The sequence below is a fragment of the Dromiciops gliroides genome, chromosome 4 (genome assembly GCF_019393635.1).
Source record: "Dromiciops gliroides isolate mDroGli1 chromosome 4, mDroGli1.pri, whole genome shotgun sequence".
Lineage (NCBI taxonomy): Eukaryota > Metazoa > Chordata > Mammalia > Microbiotheria > Microbiotheriidae > Dromiciops > Dromiciops gliroides.
Genome location: NC_057864.1, coordinates 202,640,863 through 202,661,959, shown reverse-complemented (window position 1 = coordinate 202,661,959; position 21,097 = coordinate 202,640,863). Strand labels below are relative to the sequence as shown.

Genomic DNA, 21,097 nt, shown 5'->3' with positions numbered 1-21,097 from the left:
CTGTTCTCCAGGCAAGAGGGACCTTGCCTTGCAGCCCGACTCCCCACAGACAAGGATTTTTCTCCTGCTCAGCAGGCCATGCTTTTCACAGAAACATTCTCCCTTCCAATCAAGTGTTTCGTCCAAGCCCAAGGCTCCAACCACAAAAACTGCCCTTTTCTTCAGTGCATGAACCTCAGACGTGAGGTAGGGTGAGAGCTGAAACCAACTTCAAACAGGACGTCACTTGCCACTTTCCCTCTAGTCAGATTATTCCAGTCTTTCCATACCCTGGAGCAGAGGGTCTTAAGCTGAAGTCCTTGAATTTTTAAAAAATATTTTGATAACTCTTTCAATAAAATTGGTTTCTTGGTAATCCTGTGTGTTTTATTTTCAGTATTCAAAACATTATCCTGAAAAGGGTACCATAAGGTTCATCTGACTGACAAAGGGTGAGTCCATGACATACAAAAGATTAAAAATCCCTTAAGAATGCCTTAGAGGGGGCAGCTAGGTGGCGCAGTGGATAAAGCACCAGCCCTGGATTCAGAAGGACCTGAGTTCAAATCTGACCTCAGACACTTGACACATACTAGCTGTGTGACCCTGGGCAAGTCACTTAACCCCCATTGCCCCGCAAAAAAAAAAAAAAAATCATCTGATCTAACCCTTGTATTTTGGAGCAGCTAGGTGGCACAGTGGATAAAGCACCGGCCCTGGATTCAGGAGTACCTGAGTTCAAATCTGGCCTCAGTCACATAACACTTACTAGCTGTGTGACCCTGGGCAAGTCACTTAACCCTCATTGCCCAGCCAAAAAAAAAAAGAATACCTTAGAGGCAATCCTAGTAGTACCCCTTCTACAAATCCCACTCTCCACTTCTATTTGCTTGAATTTAGACAGTTGCCCCTACATTATCAAACTGGTACCAGGGTGTCAAGAGCAGTTTTACCATAGTGGGGTCATCGTTCATATCTAGCGTAGGATAGTATTCCTCAAATGACACCAAGCAAATCTTTAGGAAGCTAGGCCACTGAATAGGACTCTGGAGGTCTCAGGATCCTGCTGATCTCTTTTCCTCTAGCCTCTAAAAATACAAACTACCTCCAAGGCCACCCCAGAAATACCTTGAACACCTTCGGGAGGAGCCCCATCCTAACTGTGACTAGTCTGTATTTATGGATAGCATTCATGGCAACTTAGAGGAGAGGGTTTCTCTCTTTAAAAAAAAAAAAAAAGATCATACCAAAACCCCATTTGTGAAAGGCAAAGAAAATGCCAGACCTGTTTCATAGACCAGTTTATGACTACTTTGAAAGCCAAAGTACGTCACGACACTCAGCCCACCCACTTCACTGCCCTAATGGTAAACACGGCCCCTTGCCCACGGAGGTTCTCCCCATATCACATCCATCGTCCTCCACTTCTGAATGCTTTTTGTTTCTTTCACCTCGTCTCTGGTGGGTTAAAAAAGATGCTGTACTGTGTATATATGAAGAGTACATTGTGGGACTTTCTGCCTTAAATCTCCAAGACAAACAGAGCCCAGCTCACGCCTTCACTGTCTGCACACAGGCCGCAGATGTTAATAAACAGTGTTGGGGTTTATAGTCTGGACATCCATGCCTCCATCCGTTTTACACATGGGGAGCCAAGAGATCGCCATTTTTCCCCCCTCCTTCCCCTAACTTACAAATTCAGTAAACTGTTGTCAGGTTGGCAATAAATTTATGAATTTTGGCTCCCAGATGTGGCTGGAATAAAAGTAAACACAGGGCAAGAGAAACTGCATTTCAGGTTTGTGTTCCTTGAGGCTGAGTCTGCAGAAAAAAATGAGCTGAGAGGAGAATCATTTACCCTTTGCTGGGAGACACCAAGAGATGATTTTCCTGATGGTTTAGTTGCCACCGTGGCAGTTGGAGCGATGTATCAAGTAGCACTTTCTGCCATTTCAAATAAGTTCCCCATCCCCAATACTCATCAGGTTGATTGGTTCTAAGAGAAAATATACATGGTGCTCAATATACTGAGAACCATCAAGGCATAGTGAACAGAAAGCTGGAACTCAAGGCCAGGAATACCTGGTTTCAAGTCCCACCCCAACACCCTACCTGTGTGACCCTGGACAAATAATTTAACTATTCAGCATTTGAGGCCAGTTGGGTCAAACTCAACCAGAAATGGTGTCAGTAAACTGTATATAAGCATCCCTGTGTGGCCATATATTGACTTAGAAAACAATTTATTGGGGACAGCTAGGTGGCACAGAGGATAAAGCACCAGCTCTGGATTCAGGAGGACCTGAGTTCAAATCTGACCTCAGACACTTGACACTTACTAGCTGTGTGACCCTGGGCAAGTCACTTAACCCTCATTGCCCTGCAATGAGGAAATGGAAAGAAAAAGAAAAAAACTTATTAACATTATTTCTGTCCAACTGTATTTTTATTTATTTTGTTAAATATTTTCCTAATTATATTTTCATCTGCTTCTGGCCACATTGAGGAGTCAGTGGGTTGTGGTTGACCTCTGTCCTAGGCAAGATTTGAAGTTGTCCAGAAGGTGCTAATCTACATTGGTAAATGGAGTTTCCTTACCCACGTTGCCCCTCTACTAATAAAATTTCAGATTCATTTACTCTCTTGACCATCATCAGTTGCTGTCCTGTTGAGAACTGTGCGTTTTCCACAGGCACAACACCTTGGATGCTTAATGCATTTATTAGGTTTAGTCTTGCTAAGTGAAGATACAAAGGTCCAGAGAAGAAATTTGGCTTCCCTTAAGGTCACATAGTTCCCCTTGCAAGGTACAAACAGAGAAATGATTTGCCTCTCAGTTCTGAGAATAACTATCTGCTTCTCACAAGCTTTGACCAGAGTAATCACAAAGACTGACACCTTTAGAGTTGGTTTCAAACCAAGTACATTCTATCCCAGGAAATTATTTGAAAACAGTTCAAATCAGATAGATTCCTTACTTTTTCCCACATAGAATTTCAGAAGTGAAAGGGATCTCATAATATCATAAGCAGGAGGACAGAGCTGGAAGAGACCTAAATGAGTTCCTAAAGTTTTTAGGTTCATAGAGTAAGAGCTATTCGAGACCAGGAAGATAATCCAATCCAGAGATTCTCAACTTTTTTTTTTTTTTTTGCATCATGGACCCCTGGCAATCTGGTGGGTTTTCTGGACTCCTTCTCAGAACAATGTTTTTAAATGTATCAGATAAAATACAGAGGATTACAAAGGGAACCAATTAAGCTTTAAAAGTTCCAAACTGCACCAAGTCTTTTGGGACACATTATATTTAAATACAGCTAACAAAATATTTTTCAAATAATAATAATAAAAAAGCTCACAAATCTCCTGAAACCTATCCAAAGGCCCTCTTGGAGATCTGTGAACTTCAGGTTAAGAATTCCCGACCTAATGACTACATTCTAATCAAATTCCCTCTCTCTACATGCCCCCCCCCCATTTTGCAGATAAGGAAAAAGAGGCTCGGAATTAGCCTAAGGCTACACAGATAGGAAGTAAGAGAGACAGAATTCAAACCTCACTCTAAACACACTGCTTTTTCCTCTGAGGTGGAGGCAATGGTACCGGAGGACAGGTTGGGAAATGCCCAGAAAAGCAAGCAAAAAACCAAGTCTGAGCTAGAGTAAATCATCAGCCTATAATATACTCTCAAAATAGATTTAATTTTATTTAAAACATGGTTTTAAAGCCTGGTTAGGTATGAAGGATTTTTAAAAACAAAAATACTAGTTTGCCCATCTCTAAAATGGAATAGAATATAATTTCATGTAAAAGTCTGAAAAATACACTCTTATAACTTGGCATTTCTTGGGATTTTTTTAAGAAAATAAAATTAAAAAAATAAGAGAGCACTCTGGACATAGTGCTTGCCTGAAGTGGAACACCACAGCTCTTTTTTTGGTGTCTGTTTGCTTTAGCAAAGCAAAGTAATAAAACAAAAATTCATATGGCAAAGAAAGGTTTTCTTGGTAACAATTCAGTGGAAATATTTGTGAAGTCGTGACCAAGTGCACATAATGAAGATGTTCCCCATGCAAACAGTCAGGGAAGAGGGAAAAATGACAGGTGGGTCATTTGTGTTGCCAGAGAATAACAGTAATTTCTATCATTTTTTTCTCATGAGAAGGGGATAATGATTTCATCCCCAAATCTGTTGGGTAACATGTGCAATAAACTCACATCTGATTGGCTATCCTGCTCTCTTAGTTCTTTGGAAAAATAGGTTCATTGGGTTCATTGTTTTGTAGACAATAGCATTAGATTCTGTTTGCTATTAGTAGTAGTAATAATTAATAAAACACTTGATATTATATTAATAATGATGGTGTTAATGCTGATAGGCAGCAAGAATAGAAGACTGGTCTTCTTGTCAGAAAGACTTGGGTACAAGTCCTGCTCTTAGATATGCTAGCTGCGTGATCATAAGCAAGTCACTAACCCCCTCAAAACCCCAGGTAACTGGGATATCCATTGTTCTTTTTAAAAATTTTTTTATTTAAAGTGTTGAGTTCCAAATTTTATCCCTCATTCCCTCCCTCCCCTGTCCCCTCACTGAGGCAGTAAATAATCAGATATAGGTTATACCGTGCAATTATGTAAAACATTACCATATTAATCATTTTGAATAGGAAAACTTGAATAAAAGAAAAAAATGAAAGAAAATGAAAAATAACATGCTTCAGTCTGTGTTCAATATCAATTCTTTCTTTGGAGGTGGATAGTATGCTTCATCATTAGTCCTTTGTGATTGTTTTGGATCATTGTACAGCTGAGAATAGTTAAGTCATTCACAGCTCTTCATTAAACAATATTGGTGTCAGTGTGTATAACATTCTCCTGGTTCTGCTCACTGCACTACACATCAGTTCATACAAGTATTTCCAGGTCTTTCTGAAATCATCTTGCTTATCATTTCTTACAGCACAATAATATTCCATCACCGTCAAATACCACACCTTGTTTAACTATTCCCCAATTGATGAGCATTCCTTTGATTTCCAATTCTTAGCCACCACAAAAAAAGCTGCTATAAATATTTTTGTACAAATAGTTTTTTTTTTTTATCCATCATTCTTGACACTGTTGTGTGAGGTCTTTTAAATAAAGGATGGTTTTCCTCATGTACATCAAGTGTTCTAGTGTATATAGTTACAGTACCTGATCGAACCATCATCATCATCATAATCCCTTTCTTATTATTGTTTTCATTATCACAACCACATTATCATACAGTTGGGTCTCAATTAATGCAAATAATGAATCCCATAAAGTGGTCATATTATTCAAATTCATATCATCCAAAGTTATAACAATGTGTAGAACATGGTCATTGGTTTCGGCTCAATAGAAATAATGTAGGGCAAATCTAAATAAGGCAACTACTTCATGGAATTCATTATTCCCACTAACCAGTACCTAACTGTATTATATTTGTTATCATTGATGCCATCTTCAATAGCTAAGAATTTGGCAAAATGCTTTATTTAGATTCTGTTATTTGGACCCCACAAGTCCTCTATGGTAGGTACTATAGGTATTCTTATCTCTAGTATACAGGTGAGGAAACTGGGGTTCAGAGAAGTAAGTTGTCTACAATCACACAACTAATAAACATCAGATGTGGGTTTCAATGCTATGTCAGCCTGATTCCAAGTTCAGCACTATCTCCACCATACCAACCTTGCCTCTTTAGAAGTCTAAAGGGTCAGAGAAGTTCTCATTCTGAGAAAAATCATCAAATCACAAAATTAGACAGCTACAAAGGGTCAGGAGATGTTCATCTTACTCTGGCCTTCCTGTGTGTCAGTGATTAAGTCAATACACATTTATTAAGCACTTACTGTGTGCCAGGCAGTGTACTAAGTGTCAGGAAAGTAAAGAAAGGCAAAAAACAGTCTTTGGTCTCAAGAAGTTCACAGTCTAATGGGGAGAAATTTTATCCATTTATGGGATAAAAATAAAATCTTGGCCATAGCCTTCCTGCCTGATATGAAAAACAGTACAGTTTTTATAGAGAAATAATTAAAGCTCTAAGAGAACAGGAATTCAGTTCCTGATTGGCTTAAGTGACCTGGTATGAGTTGTTGGATCCATTGGCTCCATATCAACTCAAGTTTTCTCAACTATAAAGTTACTTTTTGGAGACCACCTTGGATCCCTGGATTAAGGATTTTATAGAGCATCACCAACAAATCACACTTGGGTAACTGCTGTGTTCTTCACTAGAGAAGGGCATTCTGAGAGAATAAAGAGAAGATTCTGTTCTTATCTTCCCAAAGGCATCATTCCAATGGACACAAATCAGAACCACTTATATTAACACATAAGCTCCATTGTTATCCATAGTAGGTTCTTACTGAATGTGAATTCACTGGACAAAAAAAAATATTCACTATGAACCTCCTAGGAAATGTAATAGTTAACTAGGGATAGAAGGAACACTCACCTTGGCTTCAACGTGCTTACAAATGAGTTGATGAGGCAAGATGTAGCTGTAAAAAAATAAATTCTAATATAAAGTAAGCCTATGTTGAGTGTCAGAGTACAAGGAATAATTGCTATAGATTTTTCAGAGGAAAGATAATATCAATCTGCAAGGCCTTCATGGAAGAAAGGGGGCCTCAATGGGACCTTCAAGAAAGAAGTCTTAGACAAATGGTAAGATGGGGTGAAGGCATTCTAAGAAAGAGAGATTAAGCATAAGCAAAGGAATGTGCATAGAAGTTTTGGTGAATAATTTATAAACCAGTTTGACTTTAGAAAGAATAGGATTAAGTTTCTAAAATTTGAGGTTCAAGATACTCTTTAGATCTACACTCCTAAAACTATAACTCAGAAGCCCCTACCAGTGTGTTTCCCTTTAATAGTCTGCCAGTTGACTCACTTGGCTCAAAGCAAACCTTTTTACTGAAATAGTATCACATGAACAATAGTAACAAAACACCACCCCATCCCCACCCCAAGCCTGGATACTCTGCCTCGTAACTATGAATAGTGCCATTGGGAAGAGTGGGCACACACATAGAATACACTAGTACAGAAGGCCAAATTAAGGGAAAACATGTGGCCCAGGCAACTCAAAAGCCATACTGTAAAACCCAATATCCTTTATCTTTTTGTGGTATCCTCAAGATGTTCTCTGCTAGGCCAGGTTGCTCAGATGGACTCCCAGTCCTCTCTGCAGCTCTACTCCCAATAGCCAGGACTAATTCTCAACTCAGAAAACTCATGTGTCTTGCACTGATGAATGGGTACTGTTTCTCCTACTAGGCAGGTACTTTCCATGCATGGCAAGATGTCACGATTCCCCAGAGATGAGGAGTTATTCCCTTTCAAGAGCTGGGACTTCCAAACCTGATTCTCTTCCCACTTTCCAGCGTCCACACTCTTCAGCTCTACTCTCTGCCTCTACTGATTCCTAGAATGAATTTTTTCCTTCCTAAAGGGCCATCAAGGGGTGTTGCTGATTCTTAGATCTGCCAATAGCTACTCCCAAATTCCATCAAGTTTGACTGAAGAGTTTCATTCTTCATAAAGAGGTAAAATGACGTAAAGATAATTCTCGGCCTTTTCTTTACATCCTTAAAATGTTTATGTTTCTATTACCTACCCTTTACCTCCTGCAGCTAAAGATTGGGAAGGGAGGAAATCAATTGATCATTCCACCAAATGTCTTTCCAGAGAAAAATGAGGGTTCCTCAGTTCCTTGGGTGGGTAGAGTCTGTTTCAGAGTTGTCATTCTATCCTCATCCCCTAGCACAATGCTTGGAACAGTCATTGCTTGATTCTTATTAATTGACTGAATAATCGATTTATTAAGGAAGGTCTTCTTGGAGGCAGTGGGACTTGACAAGGATTCTAAAACATGGCAGAGAAACAGCTAAGTGAGAGAGTCATGGGAGAACAGAGGCTTCCAGAGAACTGGACAAAAGACAGGAGTGAGGATAGGTTAATAGATGGATGAGAAGGTGCACAAAATAACAAGGATGTATTTCTAAATATTCTATCCTGGACTACAAGAAAGATGAGTCAGCAGTGTGTGTTAATCAGGGAATCTTTATTTCTTCCAACTCTCCCATCCTTATTATCCACAGAGATCTATAGGAAATTCAGACTCAAAATATATTTAATTGTTAACCTTGACAAACATGAAGCCCAGTGATAATAAAGAACTTTAGGAGGGTAGAACCTATGATGGAGGCAGCCTATAGCTTTCGAAGGGAACTAAATTGAACAATAGAGAATATACTCAGATGACAGAGAAACTTACAGTGACTGGGTCAAAAAAAATCTGCTTCTCTAAGTTTATAGCCTGTAAATTTTCTGAGCAGAACAGAAGCCCTTGGGAGCAGGATACTGGGTTTCTGTATGCTATATGTAATGCTCTGAGTTTTGGATTTTTGAAGTAGCTTTTCCCTCCCTTCCCAGACTCCTTCTTACCTTGTTTTGTCACTATCATCTCTCTTCCCTCTCAGGAAGAGCCTCCAAGAAAATGGAGAAGATGCCCTGGTCAAGGAGCAAATCCCTTTGGTCCAGCACTTTTCTTGCTAAGTTGACTTAGTCACTTGATTTTTCTAAATGTCCATATTTTATTCATAATACAATAATAATCCTGAGCCTTGCCCTTCACTTTATAAAAGTCTTGTGAGGATGAGGAAGTGAGAGAACATTGAGGGAAAAAAAGACCAGAAAAACACACTATGATGTCAGGAGAGGTGGTTAAGTATAAGGAAAGGGGTACTGAACTGGGAGTTGGGAGAAGTGGGTTAGAATCTGGATTCGGATATTCACTAACTGTGTGAGCATGGGCAGGTCATACTATCTCTCTGAGCCTCAGTTTTCTCATCCATAAAATGTAAATAATCCTGGTACCACCCATCCCCAGGTTGTCATGAGGAAATAGCTTTGTAAACCCTAAAGAGCTATATAAATTTTGAGTTATTATTATGAGCATATACCATCCCACAGCCAAATTTTAACGCAACAGAAAACTCTCCATTCCTTATTCCAAGCCACATGAGTGTCTCCTTACAACAGAAAGGCTGTTGTTCATCTCATACCTGGTGGCATCAGCAACACAAATACAAATACAAACAGTCACTACCACTCCCAAGCTGCCACTTTAGGTACATTTTCTGCCTTGATTTATTCAGGCCTGCGGTATGCAGTATTTAAAATTCTTCGTGCCACAGGACACCCACAGGTCTCCAATGGAACATCTCTCTCCTTGAACTCAGGGACCTCGAAGGGAGTCAATGATTTCTGGCCAAGCCAAAATTTCCCTTGCATCCCTCAATGTCTCTCTCCTCCTTGGAAGATATCGTAAAGTGGCTGTTTTCACCCAGGTTGCTTGTACCTCCCAAACCCATCCAACTATCTCTACACCCCAAGCTTGGCTTCCCTCCCAGCCAGGTTCAGAAGTGTTTGGGATAGTCTCAAAGGAAACACTGCTGAGCCTGCAGCCGCCTAGCTGGGCAGTGGCTCTGGGCCTCACTGGTGGTCCTGGTAAAAGGAGGCAAGGGATTCCAGCCAAATACCCTCAGCCCTTACGGCTGAGCCCTCTTCCAACCACAGAAACCTTCAAACAGAGTCTATGAAAGAAGCTTTGCTTTCTCTCTACTCCAGCCACCATTTTGGAAAATGGGGTCCACAAGGGAAATATTTTCTTAAAGTAAACTCCTGGGTTCTTGGGGTTTATAGGCCTTATAAAAAGCCTTTAGACTGACCATGCAGGGGCAATGTATAGAGACAAAGGGAAAAGAACTGTCACTCTTTCCTTGGGCCCACCCGAAATTTGAGATCTGGCTCAAAAACCAGAGAACTAACCAGGACTCAAGTATGGGGCCTAAGCTAAGTTCAAATTTAGGAAACAGGCAGCCTTAAAAACTCATCCCAGCCCTGCCACCAAGGTATACCAGAGAGTGACTCACATGCTCTTTTCTACATGGTGTCACTCTCCTATAAAACATGGGTCTGCCTTACATCACTAGGGAGTTGGGGTGATTATCTCATAATCATAAAGCGCTTTGAACATGAAAAGCTTTTGGTGCCTATTAGTAGCTAATTATTATAACTACCTGGGAATACAGGGAAAAGAAAAGATTCCCAGCTAATGCTAATGGTCAACTCCTACTTTCTCATGTAACCAGAGGATCCAAGGATCAAGCCTTGTTGGAGTGTACTGAGTATACACACCAGCTATACTAAAATAGCTTTATGTTTTGTTTTTGATATGGGTTCTGTTCCCCTTCCCAGGGTCTCAATGTATACTCCACTGGGCAAAGAAGAAAAAAGGTCCCCTTTCTCTTTGTATCCAATCACTATAGCTCCGATGGGCTCAACATACAATAGGAGTTTAATCAATACTTTTGATTGACTTATGGGAGTTACAACAATTTCATTACAAGTGATAAAATATGCAGAAGTGATATAAAATCAGACAGAAAGAGGGAGGGTAAATGATTAGAGCTCATGTTTCTTTGGTATCCACACATTCTCAGTAGAACTCAAGGAAGTTGAGGCTACCACCATGATGAGTGGACCCCCTATTGTGAATCAAATTAATATGGAGGACATGAACAACAGTCATAAAGAATGAGCAACAAAAGACAGGATATGATCTGCATCATTAAAGGGAATATCTCCTTTTACAAGATCACAGAGCCCCTGGAAGTGAAGTATAATTATTTTGAGAAGTCATAATTGGGTGTTTTTAAGAAATCACTGCTGTTTCTCCCCAACCTTTTCCGGAAGGAGGTCCTTTCATTTCATCATCTAAAGATTCATAAACTTGGTTGTAGCCATTGTTTGTCTTTGCTGGGAAAATAACTGGAAATAGGGGGAGAGTTGAGATGACCATACTGGGAAATATAAGCAAGACTATGTAAAAATTAGAATTACAGAAACAAATTTAAGAGATTACAGAGTCATTTTGTTCAACCCCATCATTTTACAGGTAAAGAAACCAAGTCACAAGAAAAAAAACCTAAAAAAGTATATTGCCCAAAATGGGACTGAAACTCACAGCTTAGGACCCTTTCTATTTAACCCTTTGTTTCAATGATATAGATTAAAGATCATTTCTGTGGGACTAATCTGTCGATGATTTGCCATCAATACTTGATGTTAAGAAATCAAGGGCACCAAAGCCATGTTTTCAAAAAACTGAGAAGCTGTATTTGTTGCTGCTTTGTTGGCAAATGCTTAAATTGCCAAAGAAAATGGCTTCATGTTTTGCTTCCTTTGATTCAGCTCTACCTGCCTTCCAGTATTCAAAATTACTTTAGCAACATAGTTTAGTCATTGTTATCAAATATAAGGGGGTTCAAACTCTAAAAAAAAAAATTTGGTGGGCATTTTCACTTCATCTTCATCCTTTTGTCTTGGGTTTTTTCTCTTTCCCAAGATGACAAGGAAACCAAACTTTAAAAACTTCTGGTTTATGGAAAATTAAGATTCCAAATCAAGCAAATTCCAGAGCAAAAGAAAGCCTAAATGTGTACAGTGATGGCAATTTACTCTGTTTGGAGAATTTCTCTCCAAAGACATCATAGAACAGGATCCCCCAAATGCCCTCTTTGGGATGTCAAAAACTTTAGGCATTTTTCTTTGGTTTGAAGGGACCAGGGAAAATGAAAAAGAGTGAACATCTTTTGGTTACTATAGCACAAGAGGAACAACTCACTTCTCTTCCCATACCACCTTCACACATCTACCATAGGAGGCGGTAAAAAGAAAGTAATGCAATAGCTGACTTAGTTCCATTTCTTTCCCATTAAGTCCAGTAAATGTGAAAATATTGCAAACTGGTGCCAGGTTTTAAACACACAAGGCCAGAGTCACTTGTCCCAAAGCAAACACCTGACTGTATCAACCAATTCAAGTGAATGTTTATTCATTAAGTATTTATTAAGCATCTTTTATGAACCCATCAACCAACTGGAATTTTTTGTGTACTTATTAAGAGTCAGGGGGGCAGCTAGTTGGCGCAGTGGATAGAGCACCGGCCCTGGAGTCAGGAGTACCTGAGCTCAAATCCAGCCTCAGACACTTAACACTTACTAGCTGTGTGACCCTGGGCAAGTCACTTAACCCCAATTGCCTCACTTAAAAAAAAAAGAGTCAGGTATCTTGCTGGGTGAGTCAAACATCACAGTCCCTCCCCTCAGGAGGCTTCACAATCGTTGAGGGAATGCCACAAGAGCAGTATTTTCTCATGTTAAGTCACAGGTTCTTGGAGTTTGCCTGCCATATAAAAACCCTTTCAGAAAAGCTACAATCTACTTGGAGAGGGAAGATGTGTGCATATGAAAAATTAAGTAACACAAATAGTATTACACTCTACCTGATTCCCCAGCCTATAAGTGAGATAGGCAAGCCTTTGACGTGACAAGAGGAAGATATCTGAAAGAATTGTTGTTCTGAGAGGGGAAGTTGACATGAAAAACGGTGGTACTTTATCCCAGGACTGAGCCAGGGATCATTGGCCTTGAAGGATGGGCAGAAGTTAGACATATAGAAAGGGCAAAGGGGCAAGAGAATAGTCCAGGCAAGAAATATATAGAGGAAAGAAAAACTCCAAATATTTTGGAAGATATAAGATGGAGGAGGGTTTTCAGGGGGGAAAAAGGGAATGGATTGGGCTAAATGGTCATTAAGCTTCCTTCCAACTCCGAAGTTTTATGATTCTCCAAGTCTGTGAACCAAATTCCCCTTCCCCTAACCACCCTCAAGGAACTTCTGGCTCTGCAGCCAGAGAACCTGGGTTTGAATTCTGACTTTGATGTTTACTTCCTGTATGATCTTGGACAAGTCACTTAAGCATGTGAGTCTCAGTTTCTTCATTTGTAAAATGAGGAAAATGGACTAGGTGGTCTCTGAGGCCCCTTCCAGCATTAGATTTGTAAACCTATGATTTTATGAATGTAAATCTGCTTTTTAAAAAATACATCTATCAATTCTCAGTTAGGATGGCAATGAGAAAGATCAAAGGGGAGCCCAGATCTTTCACATGGACACCAATAAATATCTGAAAAGAACTCCAGAGATACAAATTATAAAAATGAAAAGAAACACAAGTCAGCTTTTCCATTCATTCCAGAACTGCACACAAAAGATGGGCAGACGCCAGCCCGAACTCCAGTAAATGGGCCAGAAGCTGGTGGAGTCAGGGAGAAGAGCCACGTCAGGAAAGCCGGAGCAAGCTCCTGAAAATGGACCCAGAGCTAGCCAGGGTTCCTGAATATCCTTTGCTCAGGCAGATGTTAAAACAAACATGCTTCCTGATAAGTAGTAAAACAAAAAGTGTCTGGAGGAATAGCAGCCTGTGCTTAAAAATGGTACCCATGGATAAATCACAAGAGTAGATAATGCACACATGGATAAGCAAGAATTGAATGAATGTGTGGGGTGTTCTCATGATCCCCAGTGTGTATGGAAGGATACATATAAAGCCCATATAATGCAACTGCATCTGAGGGTAATGAGCAGCTGTGATCAGAGGGATGGTTATGGTGGTTGCTTAGAGAGAGGGGAGGGGGGAAGATTTACTATTCTGATGAAAACAACTTCTCTGTCATCTGATTTCAGTTTCCTGCTAATATCTGCATCTGCCCAGTGAGTATATGCCATCTGACGACTTAAGTGGTCTAGAGAATTCTGGGGCTGGAAGAGGATTTGGGAGGTCAACTAGGCCATGCCCCTCCCTCTAGGCAGCCTTGCACACAAAACAATTCCAGAGAGACAGTTTGTCTGAGTTTTTCTTAAACATCTCTAGGAACAGATTCCAAAATGTTCCTCGGTAATGAATCCCAGATGCCCACAACCTGCCCACTGATGAGATGAGCTCCCAATCAAAACTCAGTGATTTATCTTCAGGCTTTCTTAACCTCCTTAGAATTATTCAGAAGATTTAAGACATCTTACCTTGTTTCTCATCTAAATCTCACCAGTGGCCACAGAAAGCCATTTCTAACTGTCTCCATGCTGATTCTAGCTATGTCTTTAGAGCACACTTCAACTACAACCTCCTTCCTCCCTACCCCAACCCCAGCCACATTGTTAATTTTACCCTATGAAGCTCTAATCTGCATTTCTGCCTGCTGACCCAGTGAAATCTCCTTTCCTAATTATCAGGGGTTCTCTAAAAGCTGATGACCCAAAAGTATTCCACAACTCGTACAGATTATAATCCCCACGACCCTCAGTGAACCACCAGCTCATTTCTACTAATGGAGAAACTGAGAGTTGGCCTCAGAGCCAAGAAGATGTGACTTCAGGTCCTGCTTCTGAAATTTACTACCTGTGTGATCCTGGACAAGTGATTTAACTTCTTTATGCTCTAAATAATTGTCTAAAATGATAAATTGCAAAGAAGGTGCAAATGTGCATTAGTAGATGGAATTTCCTAATTCAGGGAGTTCACTAACCAATAAAAATCACTCTATCCTCTATGCATATCAACCATGGATCCAAGGGCAGAGAAAAACTAGACAGGATTTTTGCCTGCCAAAAACAAAAAAACAAGAATCTGTCCAATCCATGAATGAACAGGCATTGTTAGAAACTAAAGCTCTTTCCTAAAATTTCATCTGCTCAGACTTCGAAGTCATGGAAGTAGCCACACTACAACTCACCCCTCACCTTGGCCATTCCCTCTCTGCAGGGCCCTCCCTTCAGCGGCTTCTCTGCCTCTTGTTCCCTCACCTCTCTCTACCTCCTTCGAAGATTTCTCAGCTGCACTTTCTGTCCAACCGGTTCTCCTCTTTATTTTTGTTTCAGGGAGGATTATCGCCATGGCAATGTCCAGGTGACAGGGAGGGGAGGGGAAGGAAACCCACCTGCATTCAGTCCTTAATCCCGTCAAGCGTGCCAGAAAGCAGCAGCCAAGAAATAAGAAATGTGACCATTGTTCCGTATCCTGCACGGGATAAAATAAACTGAAACACAGCTGAGCTGTGACTGAAAGGCAACCTCTGCCCAAAAGCTGTGTTGCTGTCTACTTGGTCAATACAGAATCCCTAAAGCATTTGCAGAACTCATCCCCACAGTTGGGTGAAAGTGAAATCCATTTTCATTTTTAGGTGAAACTCAACAGTTGCTGAAAGAGAGGTTTCTTGGTCAGGGAGAGGGAAAGTATTTTAGAAATAGGCCTCAGCCTTAATTATTCAGATAGAAGAGGCCCACTTGTATTTCATCCACACTGGCTTTGGATTCTTGCCTGAATTTTGGCCACATCTTTCTTCAAAACCCCTGTAAACATGCAGGGGAAAACTAATCATGAGCTGTGAATTGTTACAATCATTCTGGAAAACGATACGAAATTATAGTGGAAAAGGTCCTAGGCTGTACAGATTCATCAATCTAACTACTGGGCATGTACTGCAAGGAGGCTGAAGACAGAGGGCATGGTCTCAAGGAAACTGAAAAATTCATCACAGCACTTTTTGTGGTAGCAAAAAAACTGGGTCCCCACCAATTCGTAAATAACTCCATCAATTGGTTAAAAAAATGAAATGGAATATTACAGAATGGAAGAAGAAAAAATTCAGAGAAACCTGAAAAGGCTTGTATTACTGATGCGAGCAAAGTAGAACCAGGGAAATGAGCTACATAATGACCACAATAATGTAAGGAAAATAATACTGAAAGGCATCAGAACTCTTTTTTTTTTTTTTTGGTGGGGCAATAGGGGTTAAGTGACTTGCCCAGGATCACACAGCTAATAAATGTCAAATGTCTGAGGCCAGATTTAAACTCAGGTCCTCCTAAATCCAGGGCCAGTGCTTTATCACCTAGCTGCCCCTGGCATCAAAACTGTTGATTAATGCAGGGACCAATCTTGGCTTCAGGGGACTAATTTAGAAACACATCTCTCACTTCTCAGCAAAAAAGGTAGCAGATTGGGGGCAGCTAGATGGCGCAGTAGTTAAAGCACCGGCCCTGGATTCAGGAGGACCTGAGTTCAAATCCGGCCTCAGACACTTGACACTTACTAGCTGTGTGACCGTGGGCAAGTCACTTGACCCCCATTGCCTTAAAAAAAAAAAAAAAAGGTAGCAGACTATAGATGGGGAATAAGGCACAAATTCTTAGACGTCCAATATATTGGGGATTTTTTTTTTTGCTTGACTATACATCTTTGTATAAGATAGGGTTCTGATGGAGATGGAAGAGGAGTACAGAGTCAGTAAGAAGAAAAATTGAAGAGAATGACAGAAAAATCATGACAAAGTCACACCCCTCTAGCATTATTGGCTCATTAATTAAATAAAATCTTTACTATTATGAGTAGAATATAAGCTCCCAAAGGGCACAGATTTTTTCCCCTTTCACATTTATAGTTCAAGCACCTAAAAAAAGTATATTGCATACTGTAGGTGTTTGATAAATGTTTTTGTTTAATCGATAGTTATTCATTGAAAACCTTCTATTATAATGTAAGGAACTATAATGTTATAAACACCTTTGATAAGAGGCTTGATGAAGGAAGGAAGAAAGGAGGGAGGGAGGAAGGAAAGGAGGGAAGGAGGGAAGGAAGGAAGGAAGGAAGGAGGAAGGGTGGGGGAGGAAGGAAGGAAGGAAGGAAGGAAGGAAGGAAGGAGGAAGGGTGGGGGAGGAAGGAAGGAAACAGATTTATTAACTGCCTCCTATATTATAGACATTGTGCTAAAAGCTTTACATTATCACATTTGAGCCTCATGACAACCCTGGGAGTTATATGTTATTATTGTTCTCATTTTATAGAGAAATTGAGGCAGAGATTAAGTGACTTGCCCAGGGTCACACAGCTATAGTAAGTACCTGAAGCTGGATTTGAAATCAGGTCTTCCTGACTCCAAGTTCAGCACTCTATCTACTGTACCACCTAGCTGCTTCTTATTGTTGTTGTTCAGTCATTTTTCAGTCATCTCCAACTCTTTGGGACCCCATTTGGGATTTTCTTGGCAGAGATACTGGAGTGGTTTGCCATTTATCTCTCCAGCTCATTTTACAGATGAGGAAATTGAGGCAAACAGGGTTAAGTGACTTTCCCAGGGTCACATAGCTAATAAGTGTCTGTGGCCATACTTGAATTTGGGTCTTCCTGCCTCCAGGCCCAGCATTCTATACATTGTACCACCATACTTGCCCATAGCTGCCCCCTCAGAAATGATGAAATTGGAAGATTTTGCTGTCAGTTTTAATTATCTAAACTCTTACAAACTATGACAGGTGCCTCTAAGAGCGATTACTGCTTGATCAATCAGTAAACAGAAGATGAAAGAGCTCAAAGTTATCTTAGAACATGAAAAGATAACTACTAGAAACTGATTATTCCTATAATCTTGCTTTTTAAAAAAAATCTACACAGTATGTTAATCAGCTGTGTAAAAATAGCTATTGAGTATAAGTCACAAACCAAAAGAAATCCCACAAATGGAAACATTTTCAGAGTCACATAGAATTAAGTGGCAGCCAGCTATTAAGACAAGAGCAGTAGGGCCGAGACTCAAAATGCCTGGGCTGTGAATGTGTAACCTTCACCTACCTAAGAAAAAAAATTCAAGAACAATTTATGTCTTTACTGAAATAGCAGTATTGATCTGAATTTAGAATCAGAGAACTTGAGTTTGAATACCAGCCTCGCTATCTGGGGTTGTAGCGAACCAAAAACTCAATGAATCAGTGAGGTGACATAGCAACCAAAAATACTAATGTGTGAGAGGCTGCATAGATGTAAGTATTGTATCCAGCACAGGGGAGATCATGGAGACCCAGCGTGCTCTGCCTGGCTCCTAAACAGGGGTATGCTACAGTCGTTTGCTAAATTTTCTTTGTTAGCATTCATACCCCCCAAATCTGCAAATGCCACAAATCAGAACTTGATTTACTGTCCTGTGGGCTGTTCAGACTTAAGAAAGTAATGGAGAAAAGGTTAATAATGCAGATTAAACTTAAAAGAATGTCATGCATATATTTTCCCCTAGAAAGCTGGTTCTTAAACACCAGCACACCTCTGGTCCCAAATACTATATCCAGTTGTTGTTCAATCACTTTTCAGTTGTATCCAACTCTTCATGACAACTTTTGGGGTTTTCTTGGCAAAGATACTGGAATGGTTTGCCATTTCCTTCTTCAGTTCATTTCACACATGAGGAAACTGAGACAGAGTTAAGTGACTTGTCCAGGGTCACACAGTTAATTAAGTGTCTGAGGCCAGATTTGAACTCAGAAACTTAAGCCTTCCCGACTCCATGCCCAGCACCCTATCCACTGCACCACCTAGTGACCCCAAGAAGAGGATAGATTAGATAAACCAAGGTTCCTTCCAACTGTGAGATTCCACATTTACCCTAACCCTACTTCTGTAACCTCAGACACCTCACTTAACCATTTTGAAGCATGATTTTCTCCTCTGTACAAAGAAGATGAAATATGTAAAGAGTTTCACAAATCTTCCAAGTACTAGATGAATGTCAGATAGCTTTGTTTCCAATAGAATGTAAGTTCTTTGAAGGCAAAGATTGTGTTTGTTTCCTCTTTATGTCCCAAAAACTGAGCACCATATCTTGCACATCAAAGGTGTTTAAGGAAAGTTTGTTGAATTGATTTGACAGGTTTAAACTAGATGGTCACTAAGGTCCTCCCCAGCTCTCTATCTTATGTTCTTCCCACCATAAATGACTGGGCCCTTTGTGATATTCCTGCTTTTCTCGGTTCCCTGTGCTTGAGGAAAATGTCTCCTCTGGATCTATGTATCTACTTGCAGATACCACCATTCACCTCATGACAGCTCTCAGAATTACAAGGATATTGCCAAGGAACAAATAATCCCCCTCTAGGAAACTAGTGTTGTATTTCTAAACCTATTACGTGATGGTAGCTATTGCACATTTCAAATGAAAATTAACGTGGTACAGACAGTGAGCAAAGTGATCCAAAATTTTAATCCAGGAAGGCTTCCGAGAGGCAATGCCATTTTAAAAAGAGTTTTGAAAGGACTGAAGGAATATGATCTATGGATTGAGAATATATGAATAAATAGTCTCTCTGAAAATCATTTCAGAGGGAGGGGAAGTTTCCCTCCATTTACAAGTGGAAAGACCCAAAGTTTCTAATGCCATCCATCTACTTTAAGCTCACAAGAAATGATGGGCCCTTTGATCCAGCGGTTTATATCCCAAAGACATCCCCCAAAAGAGAAAAAGACCTATTTATATAAAAATATTTATAGCAGCTCTTTTTGTGGTGGCTAAGAATTGGAAACCAAAGGAATGCCCATCAATTGGGGAATAGCTAAACAAGCTGTGGTAGATGATGGTGATGGAGTATTATTGTGCTATAAGAAATGACAAGCAGAATGATTTCAGAAAGGCCTGGAAAGACTTGTATGAACTGATGTGTAGTGAAGTGAGCAGAACCAAGAGAACATTGTGCACAGAGACACCAATATTGTTTAATGAAGAGCTGTGAATGACTTAACTATTCTCAGCCATGCAATGATCCAAAACAATCCCAAAGGACTAATGATGAAGCATACTATCCACCTCCAGAGAAAGAACTGATATTGATGGAACATGGACTGAAGCATGCTATTTTTCATTTTCTTTCATTTTTTTCTTTTATTCAAGTTTTCTTATACAAAATTACTGATATGGTGATACTTAACGTAATTGCACATGTATAACCTATATGTGATTGCTTACCATCTCAGAGGGGGAGGAGAGGAAGGAGGGGAAGGAGGTAAAAAGGGATAGAATTTGGAATTCAAAACTTTAAATTAAAATGTTTATTATCCAAAAAATTTTTTAAAGAAATGACGGGAATCCAAATTAAAGTGTCCTTCTAGCATCCCACTCCCCAACCCCCAAATGCACTTGAACCAAGAAGATTCAGAGTCCAGAGGCTTTCTATAGAAGCTCCCTCCTTCCAGATTCCTTCAAAATCTGAGAAGCCAGGTGTCCCCTAGAAACAAGACATTCCAGGGCACTCTGAAGCTGACATGTTGAACTTGAAGTGGGCAACTCTCTTAGGAAGAAAGGGGGCAGTGCTCTTATAACATGAAAGGTAATGCTTGTAGTCATTATGTTCATAAACTCTGAGGTTACCAACACACTGAACTCTCTGCTGGAGCCATCCCTTATGTGTGTGACTCATCAATTACTCAAACTCTCTTCTGGTCCCTAATTCTAAACCCTGCCAGTATTTAATCCTTACTGGGCCCACTTAATCAAGTCTTGCTCTAAATGGCAATGACTATTATCAGAAATTATAAGCCTAAAATCCATGAAGTGTTTTAAAATATTTTTATTTTCTTCCTTCCTTCCTTCCTTCCTTCCTTCCTTCCTTCCTTCCTTCCTTCCTTCCTTCCTTTCTTTTTTGCAGGGCAATAAGGGTTAAGTGACTTGCCCAGGGTCACATAGCTAGTAAGTGTCAAGAGTCTGAGGCCGAATTTCAACTCAGGTCCTCCTGAATCCAGAGTCAGTGCTCTATCTACTGTGCCACCTAGCTGCCCCCTTTAAAATATTTTTATAATTATATTTCAACATAATTATTTTCCTCTGTAATCCCACGTCTTTTATTTTATACATTGAAAACCGCTATTCTGAGAAGGGGTCCATAGGCTTCACCAGACTGTCAAAAAGAAACATATCACGAAAGAGTACCTAGCTCTATATTTTCCTTTCACTTTCTACCAAATTCAAGTCAGTCATATGTACCCATAATAATCTAGGGATTAGATTTCTCAGCTATTTCAATTATTCTTCTAACCTTAGATCCCACTAATATATGAAAATGACTAAAATATTGAAGGCTGAGCTTACAAACTTCACAATTTAGCTCTTCCAATTCATCCCAATGTCTCTTGTCTCTGAAGGCAGAGGTGGCGGTAGTTGTTATTCAGTCGTGTCTCAGTCTTCCTGACCCCACAGACCATAGGATGCCAGACACTTCTAACATCCACTCTCATAGTCTGTCCAAGTTCATGTTCATGGTTTACAGGATACCTTCTATCCAAGTCATCCTTTGCCATCCCCTTTTCCTTTTGCCTTCAATCTTTCCCAGCATCAGGGTCTTTTCCAATGAATCCTGTCTTCTC

The 21,097-nt window shown here is 40.1% G+C and overlaps 1 long non-coding RNA gene across 1 annotated transcript in view; it reads right to left on the bottom strand.

Annotated features, from left to right (window-relative positions):
• Positions 1-14,742, bottom strand: part of LOC122756092 — a 77,919-nt gene extending 63,177 nt beyond the window's left edge. The window contains exon 1 of the long non-coding RNA XR_006356435.1: positions 14,659-14,742. This is a non-coding gene — a long non-coding RNA (uncharacterized LOC122756092). The remainder of the gene's footprint in view (positions 1-14,658) is intronic.
• Positions 14,743-21,097: the final 6,355 nt, after the last annotated feature.